The sequence below is a fragment of the Falco peregrinus genome, chromosome Z (assembly GCF_023634155.1).
Source record: "Falco peregrinus isolate bFalPer1 chromosome Z, bFalPer1.pri, whole genome shotgun sequence".
Classification (NCBI taxonomy): domain Eukaryota; kingdom Metazoa; phylum Chordata; class Aves; order Falconiformes; family Falconidae; genus Falco; species Falco peregrinus.
Window position 1 is genome coordinate 67,400,297 of NC_073739.1, and position 17,000 is coordinate 67,417,296.

Consider the following 17,000-nt stretch of genomic DNA (forward strand, 5'->3'; position numbering starts at 1 on the left):
TCACAGAATCCATTGCTATATGTGCTTCACCAAGCCATCATTCTCGACTATGATCTTGGTTACTGGATATTTCTAGAGATTTTTTAAGAGACTTAGAAGTTAGATTTAGTACATCTTCCTTTATGTAGGTAATGGCATTTTATTTTATGTTTCCAGCTCAGAAAGTCATTCTCCCGTCAAGGTCATTTTATAGATTATACCCTCTTTGCATGCAGAGATTATCCAGCAATGTGTTTTGTGATTATAAATCGAAGTTCCAGCAAAGTGTCTCACCATATTCTCATGGCATAGATAAAATCAATTATTGAAAATCAATTTTTTAAAAATTTCAGAATTTTCCAAATTACTATGTCATAGAGTTTCTTCCAGCTGGCTGTGCTGCCTGTTTCTATAGTGCTGTGTAGAGACAGCCCTACGCAGTGATGACTACAGAACTAAGAATCAGGGACTTAGTCCAAGCAGGTAATTCTACTCCCTTAAAAAAATATTTTCTGTATTTTCTGTAGTCTATGCCTTGTTTTAAGCTTAATAATTAAAAAAAAAAAAAAAAACAAACAAAAAAAACGTAAGTAGATAATCTGCCCCCTCCTTCACTAATGTTTGCTTTCCTCTGAGCAGGATCCTGAGGGATACTGCTAAAGGTGGTTTCTCCACTGGGGACATGCAAAACTGTAGCTGTGTTCCCTGCACTCGTTACTGTGGCGTGACAGCATTATGTTGGACTTAACACAGAATATAAGTCATAGTATATACATAATATATATTCAGCCTATTTAAAGGCAGAATAGGAAGCCAGAGACCTGAGCAGGTTACTTCTGAGGGATATTTTCCTTTCTTTTCCCTAGATTTTCATGGAGCCATAGTGCCTAAGAGTAGTTTCTTTTTCTTGTGCACAAATAACTGGCAAATTACATAAAACAAGAACATCAGGCTGATGAAAAGAATTTCTTACAAAACCTCCTTTACTAAATAAAAAGCAGTAATCATCAAACTATTCTCATCATAATGCTACAAGATGACTTAATTAACTAGTTGATTTCTATGATGATGCTCAAAGAGATGGGGTCTGAGATGCAGTTGAGACAGAAATTGTGTACTGATATGACACTGAGAGGCTTATAATTTTTTCTCACTGGCTAGTGTGGTGGCTACAAATGTTTCACCAGGAAAAGCAAACCTGTTTGGAAAGCATGGGTCCTGCAGCTGGATCTCTATGGGGTCACATTTGCAGTCAGCCAAACCACATGTGAGAGAGCTCTGCTTAAACATGGATTTCCACCAACTTTGACCTGACTGTGGGGTTTGTTTTGTGTTATTGCTAGTTCTAGATATTGGGAAGTAAGTTACTTTTATCAGTGGGGAAATAACTTCATTGAATAGCAATTTTAATTTCATTTTTTAAAATTCAAGACACAAGTGTTTTAAAGCTGAGTCTCTGCCCTAAGTAAAGTTATTGTGCAAATATGCTTGTAATTCAAAGAACTATAGTCTGTAACCAGAATAAGGAAAGCAAAAGAAAAATATTGAATGTTGTGAACTCACTGCCATTTTCATTACTGCATGATTTTGCAGCTGCACATAATTAAGTCTGTTAATAAATTTTAAGTATTCATTTCCATATTTTAATGTGTTTGATTTTTTAAAGTACGTAGAGTCACCCAGAATGATCTACAATTTCACATGCTCATTTGGGGAGGGGGGCGGTGGCAGGGGAGCTTGAATGAGGTTTTCCAGTTTAAATCTACACATATTTCTAATACATAACTTCAATCTTAACTCCATATTAATTTACCCATAAATCCAATAAAAGTTATTTTTCATTTATTTTATTTTGTTGGAGTGTAAGACATACTCAGCGGTTGTTGTCGCAAAAGGGAGCTGCTTTTATTACACTCAGCATAGAAGAAATCAGAAAAATATTTTTTAGTTAAAAAATTACCTCAAAAGAAGGACACTAAAAAGATCACAAATGAAATTAAAAAGATATATTGTCAATTACCTCTGATGATACAATTTCCAGCAATTTGTTTAAAGATGACAACTTGGTTTTAATGAATCACTTTCAAGGGGTATTTTTCAATGAAATGTCTCTCTCTGGTGAGTAATTTAGAATAAATAAATCCATACTTGTATCAATACAAAAAATAAAGTCCTTTTATTAGCCTTCTGGATTTATTAGACATGGATATTTAAGGATTAGAAAGAACTTCTGACACTAAGGTTTAGGGTCATTAAACAGGTCACTGGAGCTTTGAACAGTAAATCTGTGCAAGACAGCTTCGGCTGATGACTTCAGTCAGGCAATTTGTTTACCAATCATTATAAATTTCATTTCATAAAATATATAGACTCAAAGAACCCATATAATATCTAAAACAATTTTCAGACTCTGCTGTATTTTTGTTGGCAATCAATAGATAATTCATAGTAGTATCTTTCCTTGCATATGATATGAAGTCCGTCTTTTTATTTAAAAAAAAAGTGCCAACATATGAAAATACTTGCCCTTTATGAATTTGCCTAAATGATGAAAATATCACCCCTATGAATCTGTGAAATGACACAGTTCATAAGTGTAATATTTTTTGAAATGGAAGTTAATTCTGTATTTTCAGAAAATAACAAATAGTGTTTCTGTGGGATTGTTCAACTGTGTAAATGATATAGAGTTAGAAACAGAGAAATTATATTTAGTCATGAAAAGAATTGTGCTGATATTTCCTTTTTATGACAAGTAGAAAAAAACAGTCTTCCTTTTTGTTTTGTTTTGGGTTTTTTTTTTTATTTCACTTTTGTAATTATTAGGTGGTTCTAAGGTTTGTTACGTACTTTTATTGTGTACATAAAAATTCTCAAGGAACTGGTTCATCCTGAATCATCTCAACTTTTCAAATGAGGTAAAGAATATGCTGGGCTTTAGACATATGAACTTGAAGATTACAGGTAATGAAATGTATGTGTATTTGTGTATGTATACATTTGAGATTTGGTGTAATTAGTTTTGCATTTCTATTTGTTTAGTGTCCAGTTTCTGTAACGCATCCCTTTTAAAAGCGGTATTTTCTATTTGTACAGCATTTATAACAGAAAATTCTCTACATGCAAGCTTTAAACATAAATAAAATATTTTGTTTTATCATTTTCTTTATTTCTAGATATATATGTCGATATATATAAGTGAATTTCACATGAAATTAAAAATGCGTTCCTCCTATACTTCATATCATTGAAAGGATTGCTTCTACTTGCAATTTCCCATTGTAAAAAAGAAAGAGATTCCCTCCAAAGTTGAGATAAAAATATTGGAAGAGTTTTGACACTTAATTTTTGAAGTTTCACATTAAACACCATTTGACTGATGTAAGAATAAGTTGTAATCAACAATTTTAGAGCTCTGTGTAAAGGATTTTACCTGGAAACTAGGGAGTTCTGTTATAGGAAAAAAGATGTAGATTTGCCTCTTTATTCAGCAAAGCAGTGAAAGTATGGACTAAAAATCATAGTGGTGTACACACACATGCAAAACTAAGCACATGCTGAAAAGTTGTCACTAAAGATGGACTTGGGTCACTTTTAGGCCAGTTTTCCTTTTTTTTCACATATATTTAATCACATTAATCCTTAAATTAAAAAAAAAAAAGTTTAAAATACATTATCATATTGTGTATTCTGAGAATAAGAATGCTTAAGGCCCTAAAGTTCACAATAGTATCTGAGCAAATAGCTAGCAAATAAATACAAGCCACAAATCAGAAAATCTGACAATGAAAGTTTTTGTCATAGTGCACAAAGGGATTTTTGCTACGCTATAAATGAACGTGTACACTGGAAGAAAAGGTTACTCAAGGCTCATGACTGTCAGTGGAATCATTTTTTGTTTGTGTCTTGCTTTTAGTGACTTAAGTAAACTGAAAACTTTCCCATTTGCAGTCATATACATAACAAAGCAGAAATTTTACCTTCCATTAATAGATACAGAGCAGATACTGTTTTCTGAGCTGCTTAATTTTTGTTGTTAAAATTAAATTTAAACCCATTTTTGGAACATGACACAATGACATGGGAAATACGAACATGTTTTAAAAAAAGTATAAAATAATTCTTACAAAGGAGAATTTATATATCTGCCCACACCCATACACAACTGGTTCACTATAAGTTTTAAGAAGGTAGAAGATTCTCAAAGTCACAAAATGTAACAGACACTGCAGGATTGTCTTTGGTTAGTTCTAGCTTTTGAATGTACTGGAAATGTCTGTTTGTGGAGAATTATCACATTTTCTTCCTGACAGTAGAGTACCATTATGATAAACTGTGGCTTTAATGCTTTAATAAAAACGTTTGCTTTTGTGACACTGAGAATTTCAGAAGATCTGGACCCCAATGCCAATATGCTTTTCCATAAATGTGCAAATTCAAACACCTACTTGGAAGTAGGCAAAAGCATTTTTTGTTGCTAAGACTTTCCTTAGTGAAAGGTGTCTTTAGGAATACCATTTCTGTGAACATATGTTCATGTTGTATGGTTATAAATGAGAAAAAGAAAAAATAACAAATAAAAAAAAACATTTATTGTATTTTAAGATTTCAAAATTAATGTTCTACTCAACTGTTCATGACAAAGTTTATTTAAATTTTATCTATTAAAGAAGTCTAAAAATAAGTGAAAATGGAACATTTATTTTCAGTCAAAAGGGACTGACATTTCTGGCAAGGGCTTAGAGGAAGCCAGTTTTATACATTATTAGTTCCTCTGACTTTAGTGGACCTACACATCCAAACATATGGCTAATTTCTTGTCTGCTCACAGTCTGATTGATAATGTGTAGAAGGACTACAGATGGACTCGTCCACTGTCTTTAATTTGTGTAGATTTGGTTTCTCGTTTCTTCTTTTCACATGCATTAAAGGTCTTCCAAAGGATTTATTTTACATCTGCCACTCTGTTAGCCTGCAGTCAGTGGTTTTCCTCCTACTGCAGATGAAACCTCAGAAGAGCAGCTCTGAAAGGGAGCGCTGTTTCTGCAGAGAAAAGAGAAACAGATGACAACAAAACTATCACACACAAAAAAGTCTCTCCTTTATCATTCTAATCAAACCTGATTTTCATTTTTGAAAGTGTAACCCTAACACTCCACCTGGGAATACCTAGTCATCAAAGTGGAACCTGGCCCAGCAGCATGCACGGTAGGTTTGTCTAAACTCCACGGGATAGATCTTTGGCTGGCATAAATAAGGATTGTTGCATGTGAATGCAGTGGAGCTACGGTGATTTATATCAGCTCAGGGACTAGTTCTGTACGTTGATTTACTGCAACCAATTTGAACCCATTAGACTTATGCCAGTATAAACCTGAAGAAACCCAGTGGTGAATCAAGCCGCAAAAGAAAAATCTTTAGATAACTACTTAACAGCTGTGGAAATATTGGCTGGTTCTCATAGGACTTCATTACTACATCTGATGAGAATGCTGATTTATGGAGATCAGTAAACAAATCTCAGCAGAAAGGGTGTCACAGAAAAACTCAGAACGCATCCAGTATATGAACAGACTATCTCAAGGACTGTATTTGCTTGCACTATCTGAGCTGGGCTAAGATTTAATAGAAGATGTTTCTATCTAACGCTTTGGATTTAAAGGCAGCTGAAAGGAGCAACACAAAGCCCCTGTGGCCTGTTGATATAAAGGGCTAGGGGCAAGGAGGATCCTGGTGCTCCTGGTTCATTCAATGACTCATCACGCAACACTGGGCTCGTCATTTGACCCTTTCTTGCCTCAGTGAACTCAACTGGAGATTAGGGTGAAAAACGTAGGTTCCTATTGGAAAACAGATGATTTATAACAGAGCTTCCTTGAGTAAATACATTACAAAGAAGTGGTAAATCCATAAATTTTACACACACAATCATAAACAATGGAGTTGATGTCTCTAACAACCCCAATTTCTCCTTCCTTCTTCAGGTTGCTGTCTTGTCTAACTGCATTATTCTTATAAAACCATGCGCATTCATAACAGATCAGTAAATGAGGGTGGCTGTTACTTTCTGAAATTGTGGTCTGGTAAGAGATGCAAGAGTAAAAACAGATTCCCACTCCTCTCATAAATCAGTGAAGGCAATGACGCCAGTTATGTCTACTCTGATACCAAAAGTAAGTTTTTAAAAAATTGTTTTGGACAGCTGTCTGGACCAAGTAGTTGCAATTGCTGGTAGTGTGTGCACACGTGTCTGTTGGAGATGTAGAGCAAAACCTGTTCACATTCTGTTTTGCAAGCATTAGTACATTTTGTATTTTCCCAAGTGAGCATGTGGCCCACAAACTGTCTTGTACTGAAGGTCATTTTATTTAGTAATGAATTGTATGCTCCTTATCTTGAATTGCTTTCAAGGTTAAAAAAAAAAAAGGCTTCATTTTATAATTAAATCTCTACAAAGATCGAAATCAAACATTAGAAAAAACGAAATGGTTTAAAATTCTGAACAGCCATCATTGTCTTAATTTTACATTTTAATGATTAGGACAGCTCTCCTCACTACTGTTTTTCTCATCAAAATGCTCGTGAAAGCTTTGACTATGACCAACAAAAATATACAAGTGTTCTGCCAGTGTATCAGATAAAAGATCTATAGATTATTTTGACAGACTAGCTGCATGCAGGACTAACAGTATAAGAAATGTGAAAATGATGGAAGGATTATGAAACACAATAAAAAACCCACATCACATAAGATTACGATTCTTTCAAAGTTCACATCAGCCAATTAAATTCACTGTTTAAATGCTGAGACAAAAAGCCACAAAGATCCCAATGCTATCACATCAGAAGGGTGTTTTTTTCTCCCCTGCTGGCAGCTTGTAGATGCAAAAGGTCTTGATATAGAGAAGGGTGCAAATATAGCAGCAGCTAAGGAGTCTCAATCAGATAAACTGACATCTGTGACAGATAGCTCTCTTACACAGGAGTCACTAAGCCTTGCTTGCCTTTCTCACGGGAATGATCCACCACTATTACAGTATCTCTAATGCGGCTACTAACATGCAGTTTTAGACTCATTCACAGTTTGAAACAAGATCACATTTGCAGTGAAAAGCCGAAGTCTTAAGTAGCGTGGAAACTCAGTTCAGTTTTCCTTATCACTTCTCTTCTATAGCTTTAATCAGGTGTTTTATTTATTAGGGGTTCAAAAATAGTCTCAATGAATGGCCATTCATTTATCCCATCCCCACGTGTTTTGTTACTTTTTATGCTACATAAATGTGTATGCAATTTGTCATCAAATAGAAGTTTAAAACTTACATTTTTAAGTTGAAATAAGTTCTTTCATGTTATAAATAACATTGATTGCACAAATCTTGAAAAGTACCTAAAATTAAGCTTTGCATGCATTAAAATGTATTTGTGCTACAGTAAGAAAGGATCAAATATGATTTCTTAAAATCTTTTCTACAGAAAACCAGATGATTAGATAGTCCCCTCAGTTCTGAACAGAAAAAAAAAAATGAAAAATTTATTTCAGTAAAAATTCGCTCTGTTCTGGGGGATTAGGAGAATGTAATAGATACCTAGGAAATTCTTGGAAATGTACAGAAGAGGATGCAGTTTGTAGAAAGTATTCAGTTATTTTTGTATGAAAAAATGAAATAAGAATCATTTAGGTTGGAAAAGACCTTCGAAATCATCAAGTCCAACTGTCAACCCAGGACTGCCAAGCCCACCACTAAACCTTGTCCCTAAGCACTGCATCTAAATGTTTTTTATACACCTCCAGGGATGGTGATTTCACCACCTCCCTGGGCAGCCTGATCACACTCTCAGTGAAGAAATTTTTCCAAATATCCAACCTAAACCTCCCCTGGCATAACTTGAGGCTGTTTTCTCTTGTCCTGTCACTAGTTATTTGGCAGAGATCTGCCCCCACCTGCCTACAACCTCCTGTCAGGTAGCTGTAGAGAGCAGTAAGATCTTCCCTGAGTCTCCTCTTCTCCAGACTAAACAACCCCAGTTCCCTCAGCTGCTCCTCATAAGGCTCGTTCTCTAGACCCTTCACCAGCTTTGTTGCCCTTCTCTGGACCAGCTGCTCCAGCCCCTCTGCGTCCCTCTTGCAGTGAGGGCCCAAGGCTGAACACAGAATTCAAGGTGCGGCCTCGCCAGTGCCCAGTACAGGGGGACAATTGCTTCCCTGGTCCTGCTGGCCACACTGTTTCTGTCTGATACAAGCCAGGATGCTGCTGGCCTCCTTGGCCACCTGGGCACACGGGGGGCTCATGCCCAGCCGGCTGCCGACCAGCCCCCCCAGGCCCTTTCCCCCCAGGCAGTTCCCAGCCCCCTGCCCCCAGCCCGCAGCGCTGCGGGGGCTGGTGTGACCCACGGGCAGGACCCGGCACTGAGCCTGGTTGAACCTCACACAACTGGCCTGGGCCCATCGCTCCAGCCTGCCCAGACCCCTCTGCAGAGCCTCCTGCCCTACAGCAGATCAACACTCCCCCCAGCTTGGTGTTGCCTGCAAACTCACTGAGGGGACACTCCATCCCCTCGTACAGGCTGTCGATAAAGCTATTAAACAGAACCGGCCCCAGCACGGAGCCCTGCGGAACACCACTGGTGACCCCTCGCCAGCTGGATGTAACTCCATCCCCCACCACGCTCGGGGCTCGGCCAGCCAGCCAGCTTTATACCCGGCGCAGAGTGCACCTGTCCAGGCCACGAGCAGCCAGTGTCTCCAGGAGAATGCTGTGGGAGATGGCGTCAGAGGCTTTACCAAAGTCCAGATGAACTTCAGGAAAAGAAAGAAAAAAAATAATGCAGGATCAAGGAATAAGATGCAAACACTAATAATAGGAGGCAAATAAGCAATCTACATTGTCAGAGAAAAAGAATGTCATTATTTCTTTCTGGAAAATCGCTCCAAGCAGAAAGTGATACAAAAATGTAAAAAGCATCCAGAAAAAGATTCTTTCACTAGCTGAATATTAAAGTGAAATTTCAATCAGGTTCTTTAAAGAAAATATCTGATGTCACAGTATAAATACAAACACACACAGAGGAGTATCAGATACTAATTTTCAATATGTGTTTCCTTTTGAATCCATTTTGACTAATATGTGATTAGGTTCTGATGTTTTTTCGCTTCAGATATATTAATTTTTCCTGATTTTTTAAAAGAGCTTTATTTCCCAACTGAAACAAATGAGCATTACCTACCTTAAATGTGGCCTTGTATTCCTCAGAATAAGTGGTATACCACTCACACTGTGCATGCACTTGTGTTCTTATCAGGGTTACTTTATGTGAATTTTCAGCATTAATAGAGCAAAACCTATAGTGTCTTTTAATTTCAAGTTGCCATTTACCTATAAAAACCCTGGAAAAGTGAATGTTGTTATATAAACGAGTATCACCAAAAACACCAATAACAGTATGGATTATGAAAAATAGTTACACTTTTCTGAAAAAAAGAATTGCATTAAATACTAGTTGTAAGGTTAAAAAACAGGAAGATATATTTATTAGCAAAATCCAGATTTCTTTTTCTTCCTTGGAGCTCTTACAAATACAAAAGACACAGTCTCAATACCTTCAGGAGCTGCTTCAAAACAGATTATTGATATTCTGACCCACAGCTCTCTTGAAGGATATTGAGTATCAGCTGCATCAGAGGTTGGCGCCAACCTTCCTCTTCTATGCACCACAAACCAGAATTAATTGCAAATCAATCGAACAAACTACAACTGATCAGTAAACCAATTAGTAATTTTAGCTGTTCATCCTGTCTTCATTTACTAAGGGGAAAGATGTGGGATGAAAGAAAGTGATTTCTAGTTAACATTTAGGAATTTTTTTCACCCTAGTAACAAGGATGCCCTTGTAAAAACATTTCAAGCAGGGATATAACCAAGCTAGGCGATTCCAGCAGTTCCGTTGCATTCTTCTTACAGTCCTTTTTATTTCTTATTGTTCTTTTTCTTACTTGAATTCCTTTGGATAACAGGCAGAAGACCATGTGTCTCTTGTTCTGTTCCTCTGCTTTTTTCTTGATCTGTGACTGTGAAAAAAAGGAACAATGCAAATTGTGCATACACCATCTCCAGTGCATGTGAAATTTCCCCTTAGTTGCATAGAAGTGTGGCTACAACCAAGGCAGAGGGAAATCCTATTAAATACTGGTTGTTAGTCCTGATTCACCTAAGGATATTGGGAAATGTCTTGTACTTTATTAACCTTTTTATTGTACATCTTCTTTGTGCCAAGGAAACGTCCTGAACAAGATATTCAAAAGGAGTCCACCATTGCAGCTCTTATAAGACCATGGTCTTCATCCTCTGGTGAAATTGTGCAGTCCTGAAGGCTGAACTTCTTATTGTTCTGTGGCATATTTACCCAAATATTTATTCAGTAGAAGCTCTACAAAAAGCATTTCAGGATGTTTTCTGCTCCTGATTGTTCAGCTCTGGGTAGTATATGGAGGCTGATTTGTGTAAGTTGTAATCAAGAGAATTGTAATGAGAAACCATTTAGAAAGTTCTTTGCATTTGCAGGAACAGCTAACATTTAGTCTCTGCAAATGTATAAAGTGAATGTCACACTTTATACGTACACTCTGTAGGCACCACAGTCACACAACTTATTTTATAGAAAACTTGGAAAAATCACTAATTCAATACATTTATTTGGCCAGATTTGAGGGAAGATAGTAGGTTGAGGGGAGATGGTAGGAAGAAACCACAATTTTTTGATATATGTCAATATATTAGCTTGTAAAGGGTCTGATGATAATGGTGACTAGCAACTGTCATTTTCTTAGATGCATTTTATGGCAAAATCTTAGATGCATTTTATGGCAAAACTGAAACAGTAATAGAAGTAGCTAGAGACATTATCTAGATGACTTAAAAACTAAGTGGACAGCAGTGTTCTAGCTACCTGTGCTAAGGTAGTTACCCAACATGCAGGGAATTTAGTCATGAGGCTTTCTTCTGATGACACTGGAGCAAGCTTTTGCATCCAGTTTCCATCTTAGAAGTGTGCCCTACCCGTGAGTTCACCACTGTGTCAGAATCTGCTCAGAGCATTCAGAATGGAAATGCCTTCTCCCATGTCCTTTAACTACTATCCTGACTCTCACCAGACTACTTCATTGCTGTTTTTAAAAAGGAGAAATCAGTGGCCATGTCTGGAGAACCCATACCTATACTCTAAAAAGGATGCTTCTGATTTTCTGCCTCTGCTCTGAATTGTGAATGAAGGAAAAAAAGAAAGATTGAAACTTGCATCTTCCATGCTTTAGATAAGCATCCTGGCTTCTCTGAGTTTCAGCTGAATTAATTAAAAGTTTTATGTTGCTTAAAAGTGGATTTTTATTTTTTTTAAAGTTTCTACATATCATGAGTATATGTACTTTGCAGTTTAAACAAAGTAACGATGACTATTGCATCTACCTTGACCTAATTTTTCTTATTATACCAAAGTAGATAATTTCACTGAACATCTATTAAATTGAATGAATTATTTGTGGTCAAAACACATCAGATTTTATTTCATGTAGCAGTATATCCTGGGAAGAAATACAGTCACATGGAAAAAAAATTGAGTGTTTTGACTGAAGAAGCCAAAGGGAAAAAACCCAGTATCTCAAACCAGGCACATTTCAAGGTCTCAGAAAGAAGTTCCTGGAACTTCAAAACGCGTGTACAAGAATCTTGAAGGTCTCCCAAAAAAATTTAAGACAGTTGCTTTGCAGGCCCTAGGCACCCAGGACTTAGATAACTAGTATTGTTTATTACTAGTGGATTACTCCGTATGTTTTGTTATAAAACATTTTTTTTTTAAAGTACAATTATTTTCTTCAAAGGTTGTTTTGCTGTTAAATTCCAGTTCTACTTGAAACTTCATCTACAAAGAAACTTCATCTAGACAAAAAAAAAGAAGGTTTAACATTCTGAGCTCATAAGACTATAAATACTTTCTAATAAAAAAGTAAAGATACACATATTTTTCCAGGGAAACAGTATATTTTGTGTAAGACTGTCTATTACTTAAAAAGTTGAAAACTGAACTCGTAAAGCCTGACTGATTGTGACAGCAGCACCTTTCACCAGCTGATTGAAATTAAGAGTTTCTTTCACTTGTTCTAATTAAGACCAATGGGAGTTCTGGAATTCACCAAAGGTGTCTCAAATTGCTCTCTTGTTTAGGTGTTGGTGACACCAGCTTCTACTTTATTCAACAAACAGTTTAGTCTAACTTGCGAACAGCTCCTTTCTTAGGGTGCTCTTTCAAGAAGTGCTTGTATTGATACCTTCTATGAGTGCTTCTTAATAAAGAACACTGCAATTAGTGATGAAAAGGAAATAATTTCTGGTGAAAGATTAATACATAGTGGGAACAATTCTGATAACATGAATACAGAAATCTTACTGAACAAAAGAAATGTCACTGAACAGTGACTAAGGACTCCCAGACATCACTGTTTGCCTTCAATAATTACTACATTTTTCTATGAAGAAAGGGCCAGACCTGGAACATACCAGATGTAGGGACACCACCACATTCAGTGTTGGGTCCTACAGGAGCGATGATATGTAGTTCATAAGCTGAGTGCCTGGTGTCAGACACCAGAATGCATTAGAAAGGAGCCCACAGCTGGTGTGAGGAGTATCCTGGCTGCAGTTAAGAAATCCCATGGGGATGATGTCTGGATCTCCACACATTCTGGGGCCTAGTAGTGCCATTTGTTCAAAAGAGCAGTACCGTACCCTTCCTGAGGACACTTACTCTAAAAGGTTGCCCTTAAAATGGGGTCAGATGAGGAAAACCCATCCTTTTGTTTCACAGTATGGCAGATACAGTATGCACCCAAAGATGGCAGAAACAGGCTTAGTTCCCAGAGCATCCCAGGGTTTCCCAAATCCCTTTAACTGTATTTAAACTCCTGTCTGTCAGGAAAATGCTGTAATCACCAGGCTGGTTTCAACCATTCTATTGCAAATGCACATACCAAGTCATTTTTGTAGATTCTCAGTCCATACCTTCAAAAGGACTCACACATACTAGTGTATGGCTAAACAATGCAGTACAGTGAACCACAGTGCATGCATCCTGCAGCTCTGGTCCACTGACTCTCCAGGTCAGGAACCTGGCTGCGTTTGGGTGTGAGCTCTTCTTCACTAAACCCTCACAGGTGAGGTCTGGAAAGTGAGCAAATACTTCAAGATCCCACAGCTGAGACTTGTCCAAGGTTATTATGTATGATGCATCTACTGCATAACTGTAATTTTACAGCTATTATATATGACAGTTCTTCCATACTCAGAGTTTAATCTGGTTATTAGATATATGCCCATAAATTTCAGGCTTTCTTTTTAAATGGATTGGAAGCACATTAAGAAGAAATAAATTAAGTGCTACTATATTTGAGAGAAAACTTCAGTATTGAAGTTTCATTGTAAAGTATTTAAAACCTCCTAATTTTAGCTTCATTGCTATGAAACAAATGGTTGTGGAATCATAGGTCATTTCAGATAGTCTTTTATATGGTGCCATTCAGAAAATGATGTATTATTTGACTTTCATCGAAGAAGGGAAAAAAATCTTGAAATAAAAGTTATACAGTGGGTTTTTTCTTTGGGGATTAATGGGCCATTTAACTGAAAGAGGCATGTGCCATATTTCATCTTTTTAAATGTAATTATTACAAAGTGAAGGGTTTAGACATTTGCAAAGAGAAAATTGTGTTGTGCTTCAAATGTACTTGCAATCGCAACGAGATTGGTTCAATTTTCTAGTGTACTTGGGCAGCTTGAACAGTGAATGTTTTTAATGTATTTGCCTGTATTTCTGTTGTTAAGATTAGGTTATGTGGTATATATACATTTACTATTGATGGACATATTCCTTCTTGGAATATTTCACATCATTATGATCTTATTTTAACCAGGTCTATGCAGAGGAGAGGGAGTTTATGATGATTACAGGCCTAATTCCCACAGCTCGGGTTGTCTTCCCAGAATTTCCTGCCCTAGATTTCCTGTGTGACCTTGAGCAAATCTGTGTCTGTGCCTTCTGTTTGGGTCTTCTGTGCTTCTGGATGTTCCCTGTCTCTAAATTTTGCATCTGTCTTGTCATCGTCCCTGCAATTGTCATCACTTCTGAAGTCCTGTATTAAAAGCATCAGGGCTCTACCTGAGAAAACTGTGATGTACTTTGCTCTTTCTGAATTTCTGAAAATTTTAAAGCTGGAGCTTTGTGCTTCTGAACTGTCTGTGCTGTGTTTCAGCTCTGTCGTTCCCTGTGCCTCAGCGCAGGTGGCCAGGCAGCAGCAGGGCTGTGGCTGTACCGCTCAGTGCCAGAGGCAGCCTGTGCACACACCTGCGTTTGGGTTGGGCACCCCAGCGGGCAGGGAAAGGTGAGGGCTTCGTGTCTGGATGGATGGGATGCATCATGAGTGAACACACTGCATAGCTCCCCTGTCTCTTTCCAGATCTTTACAGGTAGATCTTGGAAGTAAGGAAAAGTAGTTACATGTGTGAACACAAGGGTCAGTGACTGTTTTCTGGCCAAGAAGCCAAATGCCATGCCTTGTATCTACATCAAAACTCCCTTACACCATAAAACAAGTGGCTTTGCCCAAGGTGCTAGTTGCAAACAAGACCCAGTCTGAACTGTCATCCAGAGCATGCGCAGGTATGAGCAACAGCTGGGCTAGGCTAGAACTCTGCCAGAAGGCTTACTGGCAGTTAACTCATGTGGGACTGGGCTGAGCTCAAGCCCAAGCCCTATTTATTTCACCAGAGCAAGTAGGCAGCTACTGCAGCAAGGCAGTAGGATACATGAGCTGCCAGCATAGCAGCAGAGGAGGGAGGAAAGGCTGGAGAGGGAAAGGACACCCAAGAACCTTCACATCTCTCATATACTACACACACAATGTTCTTACTGACAATTATAATAAAATGCAAATTGCTCCAATCTGTGAGGAATCCTCATAATAATTTGGATATGTTTACAATAACAAAGTGCCTGGGATGCTTTGGGATTGATAGCTGCTGGTATGGATCATGACTGGTTTTTACAGCAGCCACTCAGAACTAGCTTCTCATTGCAAAAATAGTCCAAATTCATAAACATTATAAATCATTTTTGTTATTGCCTAATTTTTCCTGCTCCCCAAAAAGCATGTCCGTTTCCCATCTTTTTGCCCAAACATTCTGTGTGAGGCACTTCCTGGCTGAAAACCCTTCAGAAGAAGCTCATTAGTCTAACACATGATTCCCTGTAAAGGTCAATTCCTCCTTCAGTTATCCCTGTTTTAATAAAACAGTGCTCCCATGCCCTAACTGGCATTCTTTTCCTGAAGTCAGAGGACAAGGAGTGGCCCAGCCCACAAAGGCATTACCTTCCCCATATGTATGTGAAATAAAAATATATATACACACATATGATGCCTATACCAAAACTGCTGTTAAAAAAGGAAACTAGATTAAGTCCTTCAAGGCAAGTTCACAAATACTGAAAATCTCCAGACTTACTGGTCCTGTCACATTTAATTTAACTGACGACATAAATACTAAGCAGGGTTACACAGAATTACTTCAGTTTTTTTACGAACCACATTTTTTTTTCTATCATACTCTGTAGAACTTTCAATTGCCTTGTGAACTGAAGTGAAATGCATCATTACAGCTCTGGAAAGCACCTTGTGTTTAACTATTTAGTCATGTAGGGGGGCTAGGCCTCTTAAGACAGAAGTTCTTTCTAAATAGCATAGATCAAATTTGCATCTATTTTGTCCTTTCTTTCTGTTGCCAGGTTTTGGAAGTTTTTACGACCATATTTTTATGCTATTCTGCATTATTATTAAATTCACAGTGGGCCTTAAAAAGTCCTTCTAATGAGATGTATATCTGAAGGCACTTCATGTTAAACTCTCAGAAGAAATTTAACCTTTTAGCAAATGCATCAGTTTTTTCTCCTACCCAATGGAAAATGGATTCTCAAATACTTTCACATCTTCAGTGATATAAAAATGCCTTATTCTTTCAAACAATGGAATGAATCATAGCAGTTTTTTAAATGTCTTTCATTTACTAAGAAGTGATAACAACCACAACACTACAGCAGGTATCATGTGACAGTTTCTACATTTCTTATGAAAATGTTAATTCATCAAGCTGAAATACTTCATGGTGATAAGCATGTTTTATTAACTGTTCACTTAAAACTATTTCAGAATGGCTTTCACATTTTCAAAACAAAAGAAGTTTTTCAGTATTAAATTTTAGAAAATTTTGATGGTTGGGTGGAGAAGGGTTTACAGTCCAGGATTTAAAAGCAAGTATTTTGAAACTGATGGAAATATGATCCAATCTTAATAGATTTCATCTGATGAATTCCTATATATAAAAAAAAGTTAAGATTTAATTTTATTTAGATTTAATATAAAATAGAACATTCTTAATTTAAACAATTTTCATGAAATGAGAAAATAATTTCCAGAAAACTCTATCAAATTAAAAATATAATAGGGATTTAAAATAGTTTGTTTGAAAGGCTTGTTGTTCATATGCCATTTGGTTGTACTTGATATAAAGCTGATGTCTTACACATATACTGAACTATATGGCTCAGTGCCTTGGCACTCACTCATGAGTGTCTGTTTATGGCTCCTTGGCTTTTCACAAGATATTTTGAAAAGCTTTGATGATGCCCTCATTCTTTTAGGAATCTTGTTCATTTTTGCAACATAGCAGCACTTTTTCCCACCTAACATCTGTATCTGGTGCTGAATGTATTCATTTACACCAGGGGTCCTCAAACTACGGCCTGCAGGCTGGATACAGCCCCCCAGGGTCCTCAATCCGCCCCCGGTATTTACAGACACCCCTTGCCCCCCCCTGCCGGGGGTTGGGGGGGGAACCAAGCAGCCGCAGATGACTGCCTGCCACTTCATCTGCGTGCCGGCCCCTGTTTAAAAAGTTTGAGGATCCCTGATTTACACTATGAAG